The 18354-nt window shown below is 45.2% G+C and overlaps 12 non-coding genes across 12 annotated transcripts; 6 read left to right on the forward strand and 6 right to left on the reverse strand.

The window, feature by feature from the left end:
- Positions 1 to 139: 139 nt before the first annotated feature.
- Positions 140 to 305, forward strand: LOC140369975 (U1 spliceosomal RNA). Its single transcript, XR_011928314.1, has one exon. It is a non-coding gene; the product is annotated as a U1 spliceosomal RNA (small nuclear RNA).
- Positions 306 to 429: 124 nt separating this feature from the next.
- LOC140369998 (U2 spliceosomal RNA) lies at positions 430 to 621 on the forward strand. Its single transcript, XR_011928335.1, has one exon. It is a non-coding gene; the product is annotated as a U2 spliceosomal RNA (small nuclear RNA).
- Positions 622 to 1181: 560 nt separating this feature from the next.
- Positions 1182 to 1253, reverse strand: trnad-guc (transfer RNA aspartic acid (anticodon GUC)). Its single transcript has one exon. It is a non-coding gene; the product is annotated as a tRNA-Asp (tRNA).
- Positions 1254 to 1455: 202 nt separating this feature from the next.
- trnal-aag (transfer RNA leucine (anticodon AAG)) lies at positions 1456 to 1528 on the reverse strand. The gene has a single exon. It is a non-coding gene; the product is annotated as a tRNA-Leu (tRNA).
- Positions 1529 to 6986: 5458 nt separating this feature from the next.
- Positions 6987 to 7152, forward strand: LOC140369976 (U1 spliceosomal RNA). Its single transcript, XR_011928315.1, has one exon. It is a non-coding gene; the product is annotated as a U1 spliceosomal RNA (small nuclear RNA).
- Positions 7153 to 7317: 165 nt separating this feature from the next.
- Positions 7318 to 7509, forward strand: LOC140369999 (U2 spliceosomal RNA). Its single transcript, XR_011928336.1, has one exon. It is a non-coding gene; the product is annotated as a U2 spliceosomal RNA (small nuclear RNA).
- Positions 7510 to 7927: 418 nt separating this feature from the next.
- trnav-cac (transfer RNA valine (anticodon CAC)) lies at positions 7928 to 8000 on the reverse strand. Its single transcript has one exon. It is a non-coding gene; the product is annotated as a tRNA-Val (tRNA).
- Positions 8001 to 8355: 355 nt separating this feature from the next.
- Positions 8356 to 8428, reverse strand: trnav-aac (transfer RNA valine (anticodon AAC)). The gene has a single exon. It is a non-coding gene; the product is annotated as a tRNA-Val (tRNA).
- Positions 8429 to 11511: 3083 nt separating this feature from the next.
- Positions 11512 to 11677, forward strand: LOC140369958 (U1 spliceosomal RNA). Its single transcript, XR_011928299.1, has one exon. It is a non-coding gene; the product is annotated as a U1 spliceosomal RNA (small nuclear RNA).
- Positions 11678 to 11842: 165 nt separating this feature from the next.
- On the forward strand, positions 11843 to 12034 carry LOC140369984 (U2 spliceosomal RNA). Its single transcript, XR_011928322.1, has one exon. It is a non-coding gene; the product is annotated as a U2 spliceosomal RNA (small nuclear RNA).
- Positions 12035 to 12602: 568 nt separating this feature from the next.
- Positions 12603 to 12674, reverse strand: trnad-guc (transfer RNA aspartic acid (anticodon GUC)). Its single transcript has one exon. It is a non-coding gene; the product is annotated as a tRNA-Asp (tRNA).
- A 201-nt stretch (positions 12675 to 12875) lies between these two features.
- Positions 12876 to 12948, reverse strand: trnav-aac (transfer RNA valine (anticodon AAC)). Its single transcript has one exon. It is a non-coding gene; the product is annotated as a tRNA-Val (tRNA).
- Between the last annotated feature and the right edge of the window lie 5406 nt (positions 12949 to 18354).

Consider the following 18354-nt stretch of genomic DNA (forward strand, 5'->3'; position numbering starts at 1 on the left):
AGACTTGCGTGTGTATCGCTGCCGTTTAACCTGGGGCTCAATCGTCGGGTGGAAGCTGGTCCATGCAAATGGCCGGAAGGACCATGCTGCCACATTGCCTCTTCCAGGGCCTGGGCCTTGGCTCGGAGCGGAGCAACTCATACTTACCTGGCAGGGGCGACACCATGATCAGGAAGGTGGTTCACCCAGGGCGAGGCTAGTCCATTGCACAAACAGGATGTGCTGACCCCTGTGAATTCCCCAAATGTGGGAATCTCAACTGCATAATTTCTGGTAGTGGGGGACTGCGTTCGCGCTCTCCCCTCTTGTTTTTTGTCAGAGGAAAAAAAAAAAACCCAAAGGGTCGTTTCCATGTACGCCGCTCGCGCTCCGGCCCCTCCGCCGGGTCAGCATGGGGAGAGCTCACTGCTCCCCGAACCCATTGTGGGCATCGCTTCTCGGCCTTTTGGCTAAGATCAAGTGTAGTATCTGTTCTTATCAGTTTAATATCTGATACGTCCCCTACCCGGGGACCGTATATTAAATTGATTTTTGGACCAGGGAGATGGAATTTGGGGCTTGCTCCGTCCACTCCACGCATCGGCTCGCTATTGCAGTACCTCCGAGAACGGTGCACCTCCTCTCTCAGGTTAAAAAAAGTCATTCAGTTTGTTTTCGCCGTCACGTTACATGCAAATGTGCCATCATACCCTCATGTTAAACGCTTCCTTGCCGTTTGTCTGCTCCGGAAGTGGACAAAAATTCTCGGAGACGTTTTGAGTGTAAGGGCTGGATATTTCAAATCTCCCGCCAAAAGCCCTGACTGGAGAAGAGGGGGAGGGAAGGTGAAGTATCTGTTCCTAAACCCAACCCCCTTGGGAGGTAGCCCATTCCACGTAAACCCTTGTGCAAAATAGGCCACCTTTGGAATTTGAGTGGCCCCTTTGTGAAGTACAGTACATGTGACTAGTTGTTTTGTTTTTTTTTGGGGGGGGGTCAAACGCAACACCGACTTTCAAACCCATCCTCGACAAGTAAAGTCTTCGCATGAGGGCGTGCTTCTGCCCGGTTTCGAGCCGGGGACCTTTTGCGTGTGAGGTAAACGTGATAACCGATAACGCGATAGTGTAGCGCAGGTACGTTGGTGGGACAAGTCCTCAGCGTCAGTGCAACGCTTTCGTGCTGGGTAAAACGCACTTTCTCTCCCCGTCTGGGAATCGAACCCAGGTCTTCCGCGTGACAAGCGGAGATACTGTCCACTATACTAACGAGGACATATGGAGCTGCAGGGGGGCCCCTTTTTTTTTTTTTTTTTTGTTGGGCGTGTGTGTCGGTGTCTTTTTCCCCCCATCTCTGTGATGAAAAGTTTGAAGGACTACGCCGACAATTCCGCCGCTCCTCCCTCTTTTCTAGGAATAAACCATCGAGTTTGGAATGAACCGTGTCAAAGATTGAAGCAAACATAAAAGGAGGCTTTGTTTCTGCCCGGTTTCGAGCCGAGGACCTTTCGCGCCTTAGGCGAACGTGATAACCGCTACACTACAGAAACGACGTGCGAGCCTGTCGTGTCCCTTTTGCCGCGCGACCGCCGATGCAAATGAGCGCGTGAACAGAAGTACACTGCCCGTGATGAAGCCCCGTGTGCCCTCAAGTACTGGACGCCGTGTGGCGCTGCAACGTGGCACTCTTGTTTCTCTTCAGAGCGTATAAATCTTTCGCCTTTTACTAAAAAGATCACAAGTGTTGGGGCTGTGCGGTGTATGGAGCACAACACTTTAAGCGACGTGCTCCAACATCGGCAGATGAGGAAATGGCAGCAGCTTCGCACGGCCCCCGGCGGAATGCACTCCGCTTCGAACTACTGGGAGAACTGGAAATGGATCGATTGACCTTCAGCAGACGCCTTTTGCAAAAAGAACTGGCTGTAACAACGAATCAACTGGACTTTATATTTGCCTTTCCTGGCAAAAAGATTTTTGAAGTCGTTTTCACCACAACGAAGCATCTGGAGACATGTTTGGAGTTGTACGAGAGGAAGAAAACATCCACCACTGTCTTCCAGCAGGTGAACGTTACTCCTCTCACTGATTTGGATAAAAAAACTGTCCATATCGTTATCTATTCAGAAAAAGTGAGACTGGATGATGTCAAGACATGGGCCTCTTTCTTCTGCGATGTCCTAAAAGCAACAGAGGTTGTAGACATCGATGGCATTAAAACAGGAACCAAGCGGCTGGAAGTGAAGTTAAGAAGAACTAACGGGGAACTTCAACATCTCCCTAACTCCATTCAACTGGGGGCTTTCCGAGGCTCTGTCTTTTATCCGGGGCAGCCACGGAAATGCAGAAGATGCGGCAGCCTTGATCACCTGGCAGCAGGGTGCAATGTAGCCCAATGCAGAAAGTGCAAATCCCTGGATCATCCCACATCACTATGCACAGTTTCAGTTAAATGCAACCTGTGTTCGGCGGACACCCATCTCTTTAAGGACTGCCCACAAGCCTATGCTAATAGAGTGAAAGGGAATACAGTGACAACATCAGTATCATGCCAAGATGACCCGGATCCCTATTCCCAACTCTTTGATGAGAATCCCGTGTCACAAGACAGAATGGACAAGGCAGATGGACCGGACAACTCTCCAAAAGAACCACCCACAGTGAGACTTCAGGATGTCCCCAAAACTCTACAGGATGCAGAAGGGGTCTTCGACGCCCTGTTGGCCAGCCTCCCCCCCTTCCAGGAGGAGGGCACACAAGGGGAACCTGCACCGCAAGAGGATAGTCAAGATGGTTTAGCAGCAACAGCTGAAACCTTTCTTCCGGACACTCAAGTGGAATTTTTGGAACGGCAGGGGGCGGTAAAACGCCTTCAGAACACGTCAAGTGAGGAATCTTTCCACCTAGAGCAGTCTGAAAAGGTATGGCCACCTGCCTCGTCTCCCTCCACCGAATTCCTTGACCATACTAGCGTGAACACGTTTACAGTTGTGACAAAAATAAAATCGGCGGAAGGCCCCCCAAATCCACAAAAGAAAAAAAGGAAGGGTCACAGAACACAAGGAGAAAATGGTTTAGTGGTAAACTCCTCCAACTATTAATATGACCTCTCTCTCGGTAGTCACAATTAATACAAGAGGCTTGAATGAATTGTTAAAGTGCCAGACAGTTTTCAATGAACTGCATAATGGAATTGGAGATATTTTCTGTCTCCAAGAATGTAATATACCTTTTAAAGATAGTTATAGAGATTATGAAAGTAGATGGCCTCATGGACAATCCTTTTGGTCTGGAGATAATGAAAACAAGAACTCTGGGGTAGCGATCTTGCTCCGAGGTCACCATTTTAATATAAACAGAGTCCAGAGAATAAGTGATGGAAGAATACTCTCTGTAGACTTAGATCAAAATGGAAAACAACTTAGAGTTATCAGTGTTTATTGTCCACCCACAGTGCAAGGAAGACTTAAAACCTTGGAACTTTTACAGACTTTAATTTTTTGCAAATATGAAGTTGTCATTGGGGGTGACTTTAACTGCATCTTGACTAGAACAGACAGATTGACAAAACGAGCTACTACGGCAAAACTAGATGCCAGCTCACACGCTTTGGCGAATTTAATAAGAGACTGTCATTTGAAAGACTGTGCGGAAAGTTTAGGGTCAAAACCAGACTTTACGTGGTCTAATGGCAAATCCTTCTCACGTATTGATCTTACCCTGGTGTCCCGAGGCCTTCTCCCCCTTAAATGTTGGAGAACACCAGTTGTCTTTTCAGATCACTTTAAGCTAACCACCGTGATAGACATTAAAGGAGGGTTGAAACGCCATACGGGCCCGTGGAAATTAAATATTGCTTTATTACAGAACAAATACATAGTAGAAAAATTAAAAGGAAAATTTGAACAATGGAAAACCCTACGAGATCTCCATAACTCCTGTGGAGACTGGTGGGAAGATATTAAATCCAGGACAAAATCCTTCTTCATGTCAGAGAGTAAAACACTGGCCGCTAGAAAGAGAATGTTTTATTCTAGACTTCAAAGAAAACTTCAAAACTACTATAAACTGGCACAAAACGGCTTTGACATGCAACAAGAGATTGTCACACTAAAAGCAAAACTATGTGAACTAATGAGGGAGAAGAGTAAAAGTATCCTCCTGAGAAGCAGGATCCAACATCTAGAGGAAAATGAGAAATGTTCCCGGTACTTTTTCCAAAAAATAGCAAAAGCAAAGCACCATATAACATCTGTCTATGATCAGGAAGGAAAAGAAGAGAAGGACATGGAAAAAATCATTCACATTATTAGGTCCTTTTTTGCCAATCTCTATCAGGACACACTGGTGTCTAGCAAAATGATGGACACTTTTCTTTCTAAGACTACTGGAAAACTTAGTACTTCAGTGAAGGAATCCTTAGACAAAAATATAACATTGGCAGAACTGACAAAAGCCATTACAAGTATGAAAGACAATAAAACTCCAGGCTTGGATGGTCTCCCCAAAGAGTTTTACGTTACCTTTTGGGAGCAGCTGAAACTCCCCCTTTTGGAGATGTACAACGAAAGTCTTGGCAAAGGAGCGTTGCCATCATCATTGAGACGGGGGGCAATCTCCCTCCTTCACAAAAAAGGACAAAAACAGAATCTACAGAACTGGAGACCACTAACCCTTCTAGGTGTCGATGTAAAAATACTGGCCAAGGTTTTATTTTTACGAACTCAACCCATCGTTGGTGACCTGGTGGAGAGTGAACAAACATGTGGAGTACAAGGACGGACAATGACAGATAGCCTAGCCCTGGTGAGAGACACGTATCTCCTCTGTAAAGAACGTAACAGCCCCCTATGTATACTAAGTTTGGACCTCGAAAAAGCTTTTGATAGCATAAGCCACGATTATATAAAAGCAGTGTTGAAACATTTTGGTTTTGGAGAAAATTTTAGACGGTGGGTTAACCTCTTGTGCACTGACTGCCATAGTGTGGTAATAGTTAATGGACAACAAACAAATGCTATGGATATCCGGGCTGGGGTCAGACAAGGGTGCCCCTTGTCACCCACATTATTTATTTTAGCAATAGAACCGCTAGTTTGTGCCCTTAGAAGGAACAATGACATAAAAGGAATTTTTGTGCCAGGAAGTGAAAATAGACAGGCAAAAATATCAGTTTATATGGATGATATCACTTTGTTACTTTCAGACAATAAATCTATAGGAGAAGCCTTAAAGGTCTGTGAAAACTTTACTCTCGCTGCAAGCACAAGGGTTAATAAGAACAAAACCCAAATACTTTATTTGAATTGGAAAGAGAAATACGAAAATAGAGACCTGATTAAAAATAAAGACACAATTAAAGTCTTGGGAATTCAGATAGGAAAAGACATGGAAGTAAAAAACTGGGAGTCAAAGCTACCCAAATTGACAGCCAATTTAAGAGCATGGCAAGATAGGGAGCTTACATTTACTGGGAAAGTCTTAATTGTGAACTCGGTACTGTTGGCTTCAGTGAATAATCTGGCGACTGTGTTTCCTGCCCCCTATCGGATACTTAAGACTCTGAAGAAGATGTTGTTCCAGTTTATCTGGGGGGGGAAATCAGAGAGACTCAAACGAAATATAATGCATCGCCTCCCACTGTGCGGGGGTATCGGGGTGCCATTAATCGAGGCAAAATTTGAAGCAATGTTCTTGGCCCCAATTTTAAAGGCAGTCCTTCTACCAGAAAGGGAAATTTTGTGGCACTATTTTGCAAAATTGTGGGTGGGTAGAAAAGTTTTAATCACATGGGGAAAAAGACCATCAATGGATGTCCCCCACGCCGAGATTTGCCCATCAGTCTACAAACATGTGCTTGAGAACTTATCCAAAGGACTTAGCCAGGTACCATCGACAGAACTGACAAGGAGAAAAATAGAACAAAAACTGTCCGTAGATTTGGAGAAACTTACCCCGGTAGATCTTTTATCGGCACAAGAGAGCAAAAGGGCATGGGAAAATATACATTTTCAAAAACTTACGAACAGACACAGAGATTTGGCCTGGCAAATTGGCCATAAATGTTTGCCAACCCGAGAGTTCCTTTTTAAAAGACACTTTACACCAAGCCCAAGATGCCCGAGACCCTTTTGTGGCAGTGAGGAAACTCATTTACACGTTTTTTGGACATGCCCTTTTGCTGTGAATGCCTGGGTAACAGTATCCCCATGGCTGAAAAATGTTGGGAAAATTCCATCAAGTTATAACAATATTGCCTATGGTGAAACTGCAAAATTCCAAAATAAGGAGAGGTGGTGGATTATAGTTAATTGTATAAAAGAAGCTATCTGGAAATCAAGGAATGTATTGACTTTTAAAAACTATCAAATGTCAGAAATGTTGTTGATGAAATGTGTTATGAATATTTTTAAAGATTATGTTTTAAGAGATTTAGTGGAAGGAAAGAGAGAAGAAATAATCAATTTATGGAAAATTCCAAACTCTTTTAAAGACTTGCTGTATTCATAGTTTTGGTAAATAATGTGTAATTGTATTGACTTTTGTAAACTGTGTTTAAAAGATGTGTTTTAAGTGTGGAAAGTATTTTGAAAGAAATTTATTGCTATGAAATAATAAAAACCGCCTGAAAAGTGAAAAGTGCCTTTTACTAAAGATTTCCGTGGAGAGGGACAACAAGAGATCTTTCCAATTTTTTGATGCCCTGCTTCAATGCGGGGCTTTTCTACCTATGTCTAAAGCAAGCAAGCGGTCATCCTCCAAGAGCAAAGGTTGTGTCTTGTCGGCCTTTAAACATGCCCTTGCGTACCCTCCGTTTGGCATCCCGTGTTCAAGAACTTTAAAAGTAAAAAAGAGTGCTTAGAACGCACAGACTTGCGTGTGTATCGCTGCCGTTTAACCTGGGGCTCAATCGTCGGGTGGAAGCTGGTCCATGCAAATGGCCGGAAGGACCATGCTGCCACATTGCCTCTTCCAGGGCCTGGGCCTTGGCTCGGAGCAGAGCAACTCATACTTACCTAGCAGGGGCGACACCATGATCAGGAAGGTGGTTCACCCAGGGCGAGGCTCGTCCATTGCACAAACAGGATGTGCTGACCCCTGTGAATTCCCCAAATGTGGGAATCTCAAATGCATAATTTCTGGTAGTGGGGGACTGCGTTCGCGCTCTCCCCTCTTGTTTTTTGTCAGAGGAAAAAAAAAACAACCCAAAGGGTCGTTTCCATGTACGCCGCTCGCGCTCCGGCCCCTCCGCCGGGCGCTTTGCGCGGGCGCCGCTTTGGACCGTTGACGGGAGGGTCAGCGTGGGGAGAGCTCACTGCTCCCCGAACCCATTGTGGGCATCGCTTCTCGGCCTTTTGGCTAAGATCAAGTGTAGTATCTGTTCTTATCAGTTTAATATCTGATACGTCCCCTACCCGGGGACCGTATATTAAATTGATTTTTGGACCAGGGAGATGGAATTTGGGGCTTGCTCCGTCCACTCCACGCATCGGCTCGCTATTGCAGTACCTCCGAGAACGGTGCACCTCCTCTCTCAGGTTAAAAAAAGTCATTCAGTTTGTTTTCGCCGTCACGTTACATGCAAATGTGCCATCATACCCTCATGTTAAACGCTTCCTTGCCGTTTGTCTGCTCCGGAAGTGGACAAAAATTCTCGGAGACGTTTTGAGTGGAAGGGCTGGATATTTCAAATCTCCCGCCAAAAGCCCTGACTGGAGAAGAGGGGGAGGGAAGGTGAAGTATCTGTTCCTAAACCCAACCCCCTTGGGAGGTAGCCCATTCCACGTAAACCCTTGTGCAAAATAGGCCACCTTTGGAATTTGAGTGAGTGGCCCCTTTGTGAAGTACAGTACATGTGACTAGTTGTTTTTTTTTTTTTGGGGGGGGGGTCAAACGCAACACCGACTTTCAAACCCATCCTCGACAAGTAAAGTCTTCGCATGAGGGCGTGCTTCTGCCCGGTTTCGAGCCGGGGACCTTTTGCGTGTGAGGCAAACGTGATAACCGCTACACTACAGAAGCGATAGTGTAGCGCAGGTACGTTGGTGGGACAAGTCCTCAGCGTCAGTGCAACGCTTTCGTGCTGGGTAAAACGCACTTTCTCTCCCCGTCTGGGAATTGAAGCCAGGTCTTCAGCGTGACAAGCGGAGATACTGTCCACTATACTAACGAGGACATATGGGGCTGCAGGGGGGCCCCTTTTTTTTTTTTTTTTTTTTTGGGCGTGTGTGTCGGTGTCTTTTTCCCCCGATCTCTGTGATGAAAAGTTTGAAGGACTACGCCGACAATTCCGCCGCTCCTCCCTCTTTTCTAGGAATAAACCATCGAGTTTGGAATGAACCGTGTCAAAGATTGAAGCAAACATAAAAGGAGGCTTTGTTTCTGCCCGGTTTCGAGCCGAGGACCTTTCGCGCGTTAGGCGAACGTGATAACCGCTACACTACAGAAACGACGTGCGAGCCTGTCGTGTCCCTTTTGCCGCGCGACCGCCGATGCAAATGAGCGCGTGAACAGAAGTACACTGCCCGTGATGAAGCCCCGTGTGCCCTCAAGTACTGGACGCCGTGTGGCGCTGCAACGTGGCACTCTTGTTTCTCTTCAGAGCGTATAAATCTTTCGCCTTTTCCTCCTATTTTTTAATAATAAAATAAAAACAATCAGAGATAAATTAGATGAAATTACCCCCGCTATTAGCCCTGAACTAGCCCAAGCTGTAAATCTAACGTCCCATATAAATCCACCTGTAAACCTAGAAAGGTTCACAGCTGTTGATCAAGCAGAGATAACTTCAGCCATTATGTCCTCTAAAAGCTCAACTTGTGTCCTAGACCCCATTCCAAGCAGACTCCTCAAAGACATTCTTCCCCTAATTATAGACCCTATTCTTAATATAATAAATACTTCACTCGAAAGTGGCTATGTTCCACAGTCCTTCAAACATGCAGTCATTAAACCTCTTCTGAAAAAGCCTAATCTAGATCCCGACCTATTGGTAAACTACAGACCTATTTCAAATCTTCCCTTCGTCTCTAAAATCCTTGAAAAAGTTGTAGTAAAACAGCTTTGTCGCCACCTGCAGGACAATAACTTATTTGAAGTTTTCCAGTCAGGGTTCAGAGCCCACCACAGCACTGAAACTGCACTAGTTAAAGTCACAAATGATTTGTTATTAGCCGCTGACGATGGACTGGTCTCAATCCTGGTTCTGTTGGACCTCAGCGCAGCGTTTGACACCATCGACCACAACATTCTACTGCAGAGGTTAGAATGTGATGTAGGTGTTGGAGGAACAGCCCTCAGCTGGTTTAAATCCTATCTATCTGATAGGTTCCAATTTGTTAATGTAAACCAGAGCTCCTCACCAAGCTCTAAAGTAATTTACGGTGTGCCACAGGGTTCGGTACTCGGTCCAATTCTGTTTACTCTTTATATGCTACCATTAGGCAACATTATCAGAAAGCATGACATTAACTTCCACTGCTATGCAGACGACACTCAGCTGTATTTATCAATGAAACCTGATCAGAGCGATCAAGTAGACAGACTTAGTACTTGTGTGAAGGAGATAAAAACCTGGATGACACTAAACTACCTGCTTCTTAACCCTGAAAAAACCGAGGTCATTGTGCTTGGCCCTAAGCATCTACGAGACGCTCTATCTGAGCAGATAGTCACACTGGACAATGTCAGTGTAGCCTCCAGTTCTACTGTAAGAAACCTTGGAGTCTTATTTGACCAGGAGCTCTCATTTAAAGCTCATATAAATCAAGCTTGTAAAACAGCCTATTTCCATTTGCGCAACATCGCCAAAATCAGAAGAATCCTGCCTAAAAGTGATGCCGAAAAACTTATCCATGCATTTGTAACGACTAGATTAGACTACTGTAACTCCCTGCTTGCAGCGTGTCCTAAAAGCTCCATAAAAAGCTTTCAACTGGTTCAAAATGCAGCAGCAAGATTACTAACAGGAACAAAAAGAAGAGAGCACATTACGCCAGTGCTGAAGTCTCTTCACTGGCTCCCCGTCGAGTCCAGAATCAAATTCAAAATTCTACTCTTGACCTACAAAGCCATAAATGACATGGCCCCATCCTACCTCAAAGATGCTATAGAACCATATCATCCAAACAGAGCTCTTCGCTCTCAGAATGCCGGCCTTCTGGTGGTGCCAAGAGTCTCTAAAAGTACTGTAGGAGGTAGAGCGTTTAGCTACCAAGCTCCTGTGTTATGGAATCAGCTCCCGACCCATGTTAAATATGCTGACACGGTCTCTTCATTTAAGTCCAGGCTTAAAACGTTCCTCTTCGAAATCGCTTATGGTCAGAGTAGTTAGGAACAGAAAGATAAACCCACAGCTTCAGCTACGCTGCCCTAGGAGTAACTATGCTGGGGGAAGTATGACAGCTTGAGCACTATCCTCTTCTTCTGACTACTTATGCTATCAAACAATATTTATTTTTTAATTCCACTTGCAAACTGTTCACCGCCTTCTTTTTCTTTCTCTCACTCCTGAGGACCTGTGGACCCAGATGTCCCTCTCCTGGTGAAGTGGTCCCTGCCCCATGTGGACGGTCCCTCATCTGCCTGAAGAGTGGCTCCAGTTCGCCTCAGTCGGTCCCTCATCTGCCTGAAGAGTGGGTCCAGCTCGCCTCCGACGGTGCCTCATCCACCTGAAGAGTGGGTCCAGTTCGCCTCCGACGGTCCCTCATCTGCCTGAAGAGTGGGTCCTGCTCGACTCCGACGGTCCCTCATCTGCCTGAAGAGTGGGTCCAGTTCGCCTCAGTCGGTCCCTCATCTGCCTGAAGAGTGGGTCCAGCTCCAGTCTCCTTGTGTCCGTCTGTCCGTCTGTGAGAGTCGGATCTCTCCTTCACTGGAACTCCTCCAGGTTTCTACGCTTTTTTCCCAAAGAGGTTTTTTTTTTGTAGTTTTTCCTGGCCGAGAAGGAGAGTCTAAGGACAGAGGACCCTGGGACATCGTCCCTCGCCACCACAGACATTGTCTGACTTCATCGCCACCACAGACATTGTCTGACTCCATCGCCACCCCAGACATTGTCTGACTTCATCGCCACCACAGACATTGTTGATTCATTTCTCCCTGTGGCCCTCAGAGGCAACTGTTGTTGTGATTTTGGGCCTTACAAAAATAAATTGATTTGATTTGATGATTTGATGATAAAGATTTCCGTGGAGAGGGACAACAAGAGATCTTTCCAATTTTTTGATGCCCTGCTTCAATGCGGGGCTTTTCTACCTATGTCTAAAGCAAGCAAGCGGTCATCCTCCAAGAGCAAAGGTTGTGTCTTGTCGGCCTTTAAACATGCCCTTGCGTACCCTCCGTTTGGCATCCCGTGTTCAAGAACTTTAAAAGTAAAAAAGAGTGCTTAGAACGCACAGACTTGCGTGTGTATCGCTGCCGTTTAACCTGGGGCTCAATCGTCGGGTGGAAGCTGGTCCATGCAAATGGCCGGAAGGACCATGCTGCCACATTGCCTCTTCCAGGGCCTGGGCCTTGGCTCGGAGCGGAGCAGCTCATACTTACCTGGCAGGGGCGACACCATGATCAGGAAGGTGGTTCACCCAGGGCGAGGCTCGTCCATTGCACAAACAGGATGTGCTGACCCCTGTGAATTCCCCAAATGTGGGAATCTCAACTGCATAATTTCTGGTAGTGGGGGACTGCGTTCGCGCTCTCCCCTCTTGTTTTTTGTCAGAGGAAAAAAAAAAAAACCCAAAGGGTCGTTTCCATGTACGCCGCTCGCGCTCCGGCCCCTCCGCCGGGCGCTTTGCGCGGGCGCCGCTTTGGACCGTTGACGGGAGGGTCAGCGTGGGGAGAGCTCACTGCTCCCCGAACCCATTGTGGGCATCGCTTCTCGGCCTTTTGGCTAAGATCAAGTGTAGTATCTGTTCTTATCAGTTTAATATCTGATACGTCCCCTACCCGGGGACCGTATATTAAATTGATTTTTGGACCAGGGAGATGGAATTTGGGGCTTGCTCCGTCCACTCCACGCATCGGCTCGGTATTGCAGTACCTCCGAGAACGGTGCACCTCCTCTCTCAGGTTAAAAAAAGTCATTCAGTTTGTTTTCGCCGTCACGTTACATGCAAATGTGCCATCATACCCTCATGTTAAACGCTTCCTTGCCGTTTGTCTGCTCCGGAAGTGGACAAAAATTCTCGGAGACGTTTTGAGTGGAAGGGCTGGATATTTCAAATCTCCCGCCAAAAGCCCTGACTGGAGAAGAGGGGGAGGGAAGGTGAAGTATCTGTTCCTAAACCCAACCCCCTTGGGAGGTAGCCCATTCCACGTAAACCCTTGTGCAAAATAGGCCACCTTTGGAATTTGAGTGGCCCCTTTGTGAAGTACAGTACATGTGACTAGTTGTTTTGTTTTTTTTTGGGGGGGGGTCAAACGCAACACCGACTTTCAAACCCATCCTCGACAAGTAAAGTCTTCGCATGAGGGCGTGTTTCTGCCCGGTTTCGAGCCGGGGACCTTTGGCGTGTGAGGCAAACATGATAACCGCTACACTACAGAAGCGGTAGTGTAGCGCAGGTACGTTGGTGGGACAAGTCCTCAGCGTCAGTGCAACGCTTTCGTGCTGAGTAAAACGCACTTTCTCTCCCCGTCTGGGAATCGAACCCAGGTCTTCCGCGTGACAAGCGGAGATACTGTCCACTATACTAACGAGGACATATGGGGCTGCAGGGGGGCCCCTTTTTTTTTTTTTTTTTTTTGGGCGTGTGTGTCGGTGTCTTTTTCCCCCGATCTCTGTGATGAAAAGTTTGAAGGACTACGCCGACAATTCCGCCGCTCCTCCCTCTTTTCTAGGAATAAACCATCGAGTTTGGAATGAACCGTGTCAAAGATTGAAGCAAACATAAAAGGAGGCTTTGTTTCTGCCCGGTTTCGAGCCGAGGACCTTTCGCGCGTTAGGCGAACGTGATAACCGCTACACTACAGAAACGACGTGCGAGCCTGTCGTGTCCCTTTTGCCGCGCGACCGCCGATGCAAATGAGCGCGTGAACAGAAGTACACTGCCCGTGATGAAGCCCCGTGTGCCCTCAAGTACTGGACGCCGTGTGGCGCTGCAACGTGGCACTCTTGTTTCTCTTCAGAGCGTATAAATCTTTCGCCTTTTACTAAAAAGATCACAAGTGTTGGGGCTGTGCGGTGTATGGAGCACAACACTTTAAGCGACGTGATCCAACATCGGCAGATGAGGAAATGGCAGCAGCTTCGCACGGCCCCCGGCGGAATGCACTCCGCTTCGAACTACTGGGAGAACTGGAAATGGATCGATTGACCTTCAGCAGACGCCTTTTGCAAAAAGAACTGGCTGTAACAACGAATCAACTGGACTTTATATTTGCCTTTCCTGGCAAAAAGATTTTTGAAGTCGTTTTCACCACAACGAAGCATCTGGAGACATGTTTGGAGTTGTACGAGAGGAAGAAAACATCCACCACTGTCTTCCAGCAGGTGAACGTTACTCCTCTCACTGATTTGGATAAAAAAACTGTCCATATCGTTATCTATTCAGAAAAAGTGAGACTGGATGATGTCAAGACATGGGCCTCTTTCTTCTGCGATGTCCTAAAAGCAACAGAGGTTGTAGACATCGATGGCATTAAAACAGGAACCAAGCGGCTGGAAGTGAAGTTAAGAAGAACTAACGGGGAACTTCAACATCTCCCTAACTCCATTCAACTGGGGGCTTTCCGAGGCTCTGTCTTTTATCCGGGGCAGCCACGGAAATGCAGAAGATGCGGCAGCCTTGATCACCTGGCAGCAGGGTGCAATGTAGCCCAATGCAGAAAGTGCAAATCCCTGGATCATCCCACATCACTATGCACAGTTTCAGTTAAATGCAACCTGTGTTCGGCGGACACCCATCTCTTTAAGGACTGCCCACAAGCCTATGCTAATAGAGTGAAAGGGAATACAGTGACAACATCAGTATCATGCCAAGATGACCCGGATCCCTATTCCCAACTCTTTGATGAGAATCCCGTGTCACAAGACAGAATGGACAAGGCAGATGGACCGGACAACTCTCCAAAAGAACCACCCACAGTGAGACTTCAGGATGTCCCCAAAACTCTACAGGATGCAGAAGGGGTCTTCGACGCCCTGTTGGCCAGCCTCCCCCCCTTCCAGGAGGAGGGCACACAGGGGGAACCTGCACCGCAAGAGGATAGTCAAGATGGTTTAGCAGCAACAGCTGAAACCTTTCTTCCGGACACTCAAGTGGAATTTTTGGAACGGCAGGGGGCGGTAAAACACCTTCAGAACACGTCAAGTGAGGAATCTTTCCACCTAGAGCAGTCTGAAAAGGTATGGCCACCTGCCTCGTCTCCCTCCACCGAATTCCTTGACCATACTAGCGTGAACACGTTTACAGTTGTGACAAAAATAAAATCGGCGGAAGGCCCCCCAAATCCACAAAAGAAAAAAAGGAAGGGTCACAGAACACAAGGAGAAAATGGTTTAGTGGTAAACTCCTCCAACTATTAATATGACCTCTCTCTCAGTAGTCACAATTAATACAAGAGGCTTGAATGAATTGTTAAAGTGCCAGACAGTTTTCAATGAACTGCATAATGGAATTGGAGATATTTTCTGTCTCCAAGAATGTAATATACCTTTTAAAGATAGTTATAGAGATTATGAAAGTAGATGGCCTCATGGACAATCCTTTTGGTCTGGAGATAATGAAAACAAGAACTCTGGGGTAGCCATCTTGCTCCGAGGTCACCATTTTAATATAAACAGAGTCCAGAGAATAAGTGATGGAAGAATACTCTCTGTAGACTTAGATCAAAATGGAAAACAACTTAGAGTTATCAGTGTTTATTGTCCACCCACAGTGCAAGGAAGACTTAAAACCTTGGAACTTTTACAGACTTTAATTTTTTGCAAATATGAAGTTGTCATTGGGGGTGACTTTAACTGCATCTTGACTAGAACAGACAGATTGACAAAACGAGCTACTACGGCAAAACTAGATGCCAGCTCACACGCTTTGGCGAATTTAATAAGAGACTGTCATTTGAAAGACTGTGCGGAAAGTTTAGGGTCAAAACCAGACTTTACGTGGTCTAATGGCAAATCCTTCTCACGTATTGATCTTACCCTGGTGTCCCGAGGCCTTCTCCCCCTTAAATGTTGGAGAACACCAGTTGTCTTTTCAGATCACTTTAAGCTAACCACCGTGAAAGACATTAAAGGAGGGTTGAAACGCCATACGGGCCCGTGGAAATTAAATATTGCTTTATTACAGAACAAATACATAGTAGAAAAATTAAAAGGAAAATTTGAACAATGGAAAACCCTACGAGATCTCCATAACTCCTGTGGAGACTGGTGGGAAGATATTAAATCCAGGACAAAATCCTTCTTCATGTCAGAGAGTAAAACACTGGCCGCTAGAAAGAGAATGTTTTATTCTAGACTTCAAAGAAAACTTCAAAACTACTATAAACTGGCACAAAACGGCTTTGACATGCAACAAGATATTGTCACACTAAAAGCAAAACTATGTGAACTAATGAGGGAGAAGAGTAAAAGTATCCTCCTGAGAAGCAGGATCCAACATCTAGAGGAAAATGAGAAATGTTCCCGGTACTTTTTCCAAAAAATAGCAAAAGCAAAGCACCATATAACATCTGTCTATGATCAGGAAGGAAAAGAAGAGAAGGACATGGAAAAAATCATTCACATTATTAGGTCCTTTTTTGCCAATCTCTATCAGGACACACTGGTGTCTAGCAAAATGATGGACACTTTTCTTTCTAAGACTACTGGAAAACTTAGTACTTCAGTGAAGGAATCCTTAGACAAAAATATAACATTGGCAGAACTGACAAAAGCCATTACAAGTATGAAAGACAATAAAACTCCAGGCTTGGATGGTCTCCCCAAAGAGTTTTACGTTACCTTTTGGGAGCAGCTGAAACTCCCCCTTTTGGAGATGTACAACGAAAGTCTTGGCAAAGGAGCGTTGCCATCATCATTGAGACGGGGGGCAATCTCCCTCCTTCACAAAAAAGGACAAAAACAGAATCTACAGAACTGGAGACCACTAACCCTTCTAGGTGTCGATGTAAAAATACTGGCCAAGGTTTTATTTTTACGAACTCAACCCATCGTTGGTGACCTGGTGGAGAGTGAACAAACATGTGGAGTACAAGGACGGACAATGACAGATAGCCTAGCCCTGGTGAGAGACACGTATCTCCTCTGTAAAGAACGTAACAGCCCCCTATGTATACTAAGTTTGGACCTCGAAAAAGCTTTTGATAGCATAAGCCACGATTATATAAAAGCAGTGTTGAAACATTTTGGTTTTGGAGAAAATTTTAGACGGTGGGTTAACCTCTTGTACACTGACTGCCATAGTGTGGTAATAGTTAATGGACAACAAACAAATGCTATGGATATCCGGGCTGGGGTCAGACAAGGGTGCCCCTTGTCACCCACATTATTTATTTTAGCAATAGAACCGCTAGTTTGTGCCCTTAGAAGGAACAATGACATAAAAGGAATTTTTGTGCCAGGAAGTGAAAATAGACAGGCAAAAATATCAGTTTATATGGATGATATCACTTTGTTACTTTCAGACAATAAATCTATAGGAGAAGCCTTAAAGGTCTGTGAAAACTTTACTCTCGCTGCAAGCACAAGGGTTAATAAGAACAAAACCAAAATACTTTATTTGAATTGGAAAGAGAAATACGAAAATATAGACCTGATTAAAAATAAAGACACAATTAAAGTCTTGGGAATTCAGATAGGAAAAGACATGGAAGTAAAAAACTGGGAGTCAAAGCTACCCAAATTGACAGCCAATTTAAGAGCATGGCAAGATAGGGAGCTTACATTTACTGGGAAAGTCTTAATTGTGAACTCGGTACTGTTGGCTTCAGTGAATAATCTGGCGACTGTGTTTCCTGCCCCCTATCGGATACTTAAGACTCTGAAGAAGATGTTGTTCCAGTTTATCTGGGGGGGGAAATCAGAGAGACTCAAACGAAATATAATGCATCGCCTCCCACTGTGCGGGGGTATCGGGGTGCCATTAATCGAGGCAAAATTTGAAGCAATGTTCTTGGCCCCAATTTTAAAGGCAGTCCTTCTACCAGAAAGGGAAATTTTGTGGCACTATTTTGCAAAATTGTGGGTGGGTAGAAAAGTTTTAATCACATGGGGAAAAAGACCATCAATGGATGTCCCCCACGCCGAGATTTGCCCATCAGTCTACAAACATGTGCTTGAGAACTTATCCAAAGGACTTAGCCAGGTACCATCGACAGAACTGACAAGGAGAAAAATAGAACAAAAACTGTCCGTAGATTTGGAGAAACTTACCCCGGTAGATCTTTTATCGGCACAAGAGAGCAAAAGGGCATGGGAAAATATACATTTTCAAAAACTTACGAACAGACACAGAGATTTGGCCTGGCAAATTGGCCATAAATGTTTGCCAACCCGAGAGTTCCTTTTTAAAAGACACTTTACACCAAGCCCAAGATGCCCGAGACCCTTTTGTGGCAGTGAGGAAACTCATTTACACGTTTTTTGGACATGCCCTTTTGCTGTGAATGCCTGGGTAACAGTATCCCCATGGCTGAAAAATGTTGGGAAAATTCCATCAAGTTATAACAATATTGCCTATGGTGAAACTGCAAAATTCCAAAATAAGGAGAGGTGGTGGATTATAGTTAATTGTATAAAAGAAGCTATCTGGAAATCAAGGAATGTATTGACTTTTAAAAACTATCAAATGTCAGAAATGTTGTTGATGAAATGTGTTATGAATATTTTTAAAGATTATGTTTTAAGAGATTTAGTGGAAGGAAAGAGAGAAGAAATAATCAATTTATGGAAAATTCCAAACTCTTTTAAAGACTTGCTGTATTCATAGTTTTGGTAAATAATGTGTAATTGTATTGACTTTTGTAAACTGTGTTTAAAAGATGTGTTTTAAGTGTGGAAAGTATTTTGAAAGAAATTTATTGCTATGAAATAATAAAAACCGCCTGAAAAGTGAAAAGTGCCTTTTACTAAAGATTTCCGTGGAGAGGGACAACAAGAGATCTTTCCAATTTTTTGATGCCCTGCTTCAATGCGGGGCTTTTCTACCTATGTCTAAAGCAAGCAAGCGGTCATCCTCCAAGAGCAAAGGTTGTGTCTTGTCGGCCTTTAAACATGCCCTTGCGTACCCTCCGTTTGGCATCCCGTGTTCAAGAACTTTAAAAGTAAAAAAGAGTGCTTAGAACGCACAGACTTGCGTGTGTATCGCTGCCGTTTAACCTGGGGCTCAATCGTCGGGTGGAAGCTGGTCCATGCAAATGGCCGGAAGGACCATGC

The sequence above is a fragment of the Eucyclogobius newberryi genome, unplaced genomic scaffold, assembly GCF_026437365.1.
Source record: "Eucyclogobius newberryi isolate DKJ021-1_F unplaced genomic scaffold, fEucNew1.0.hap1 SCAF_206, whole genome shotgun sequence".
Lineage (NCBI taxonomy): Eukaryota > Metazoa > Chordata > Actinopteri > Gobiiformes > Gobiidae > Eucyclogobius > Eucyclogobius newberryi.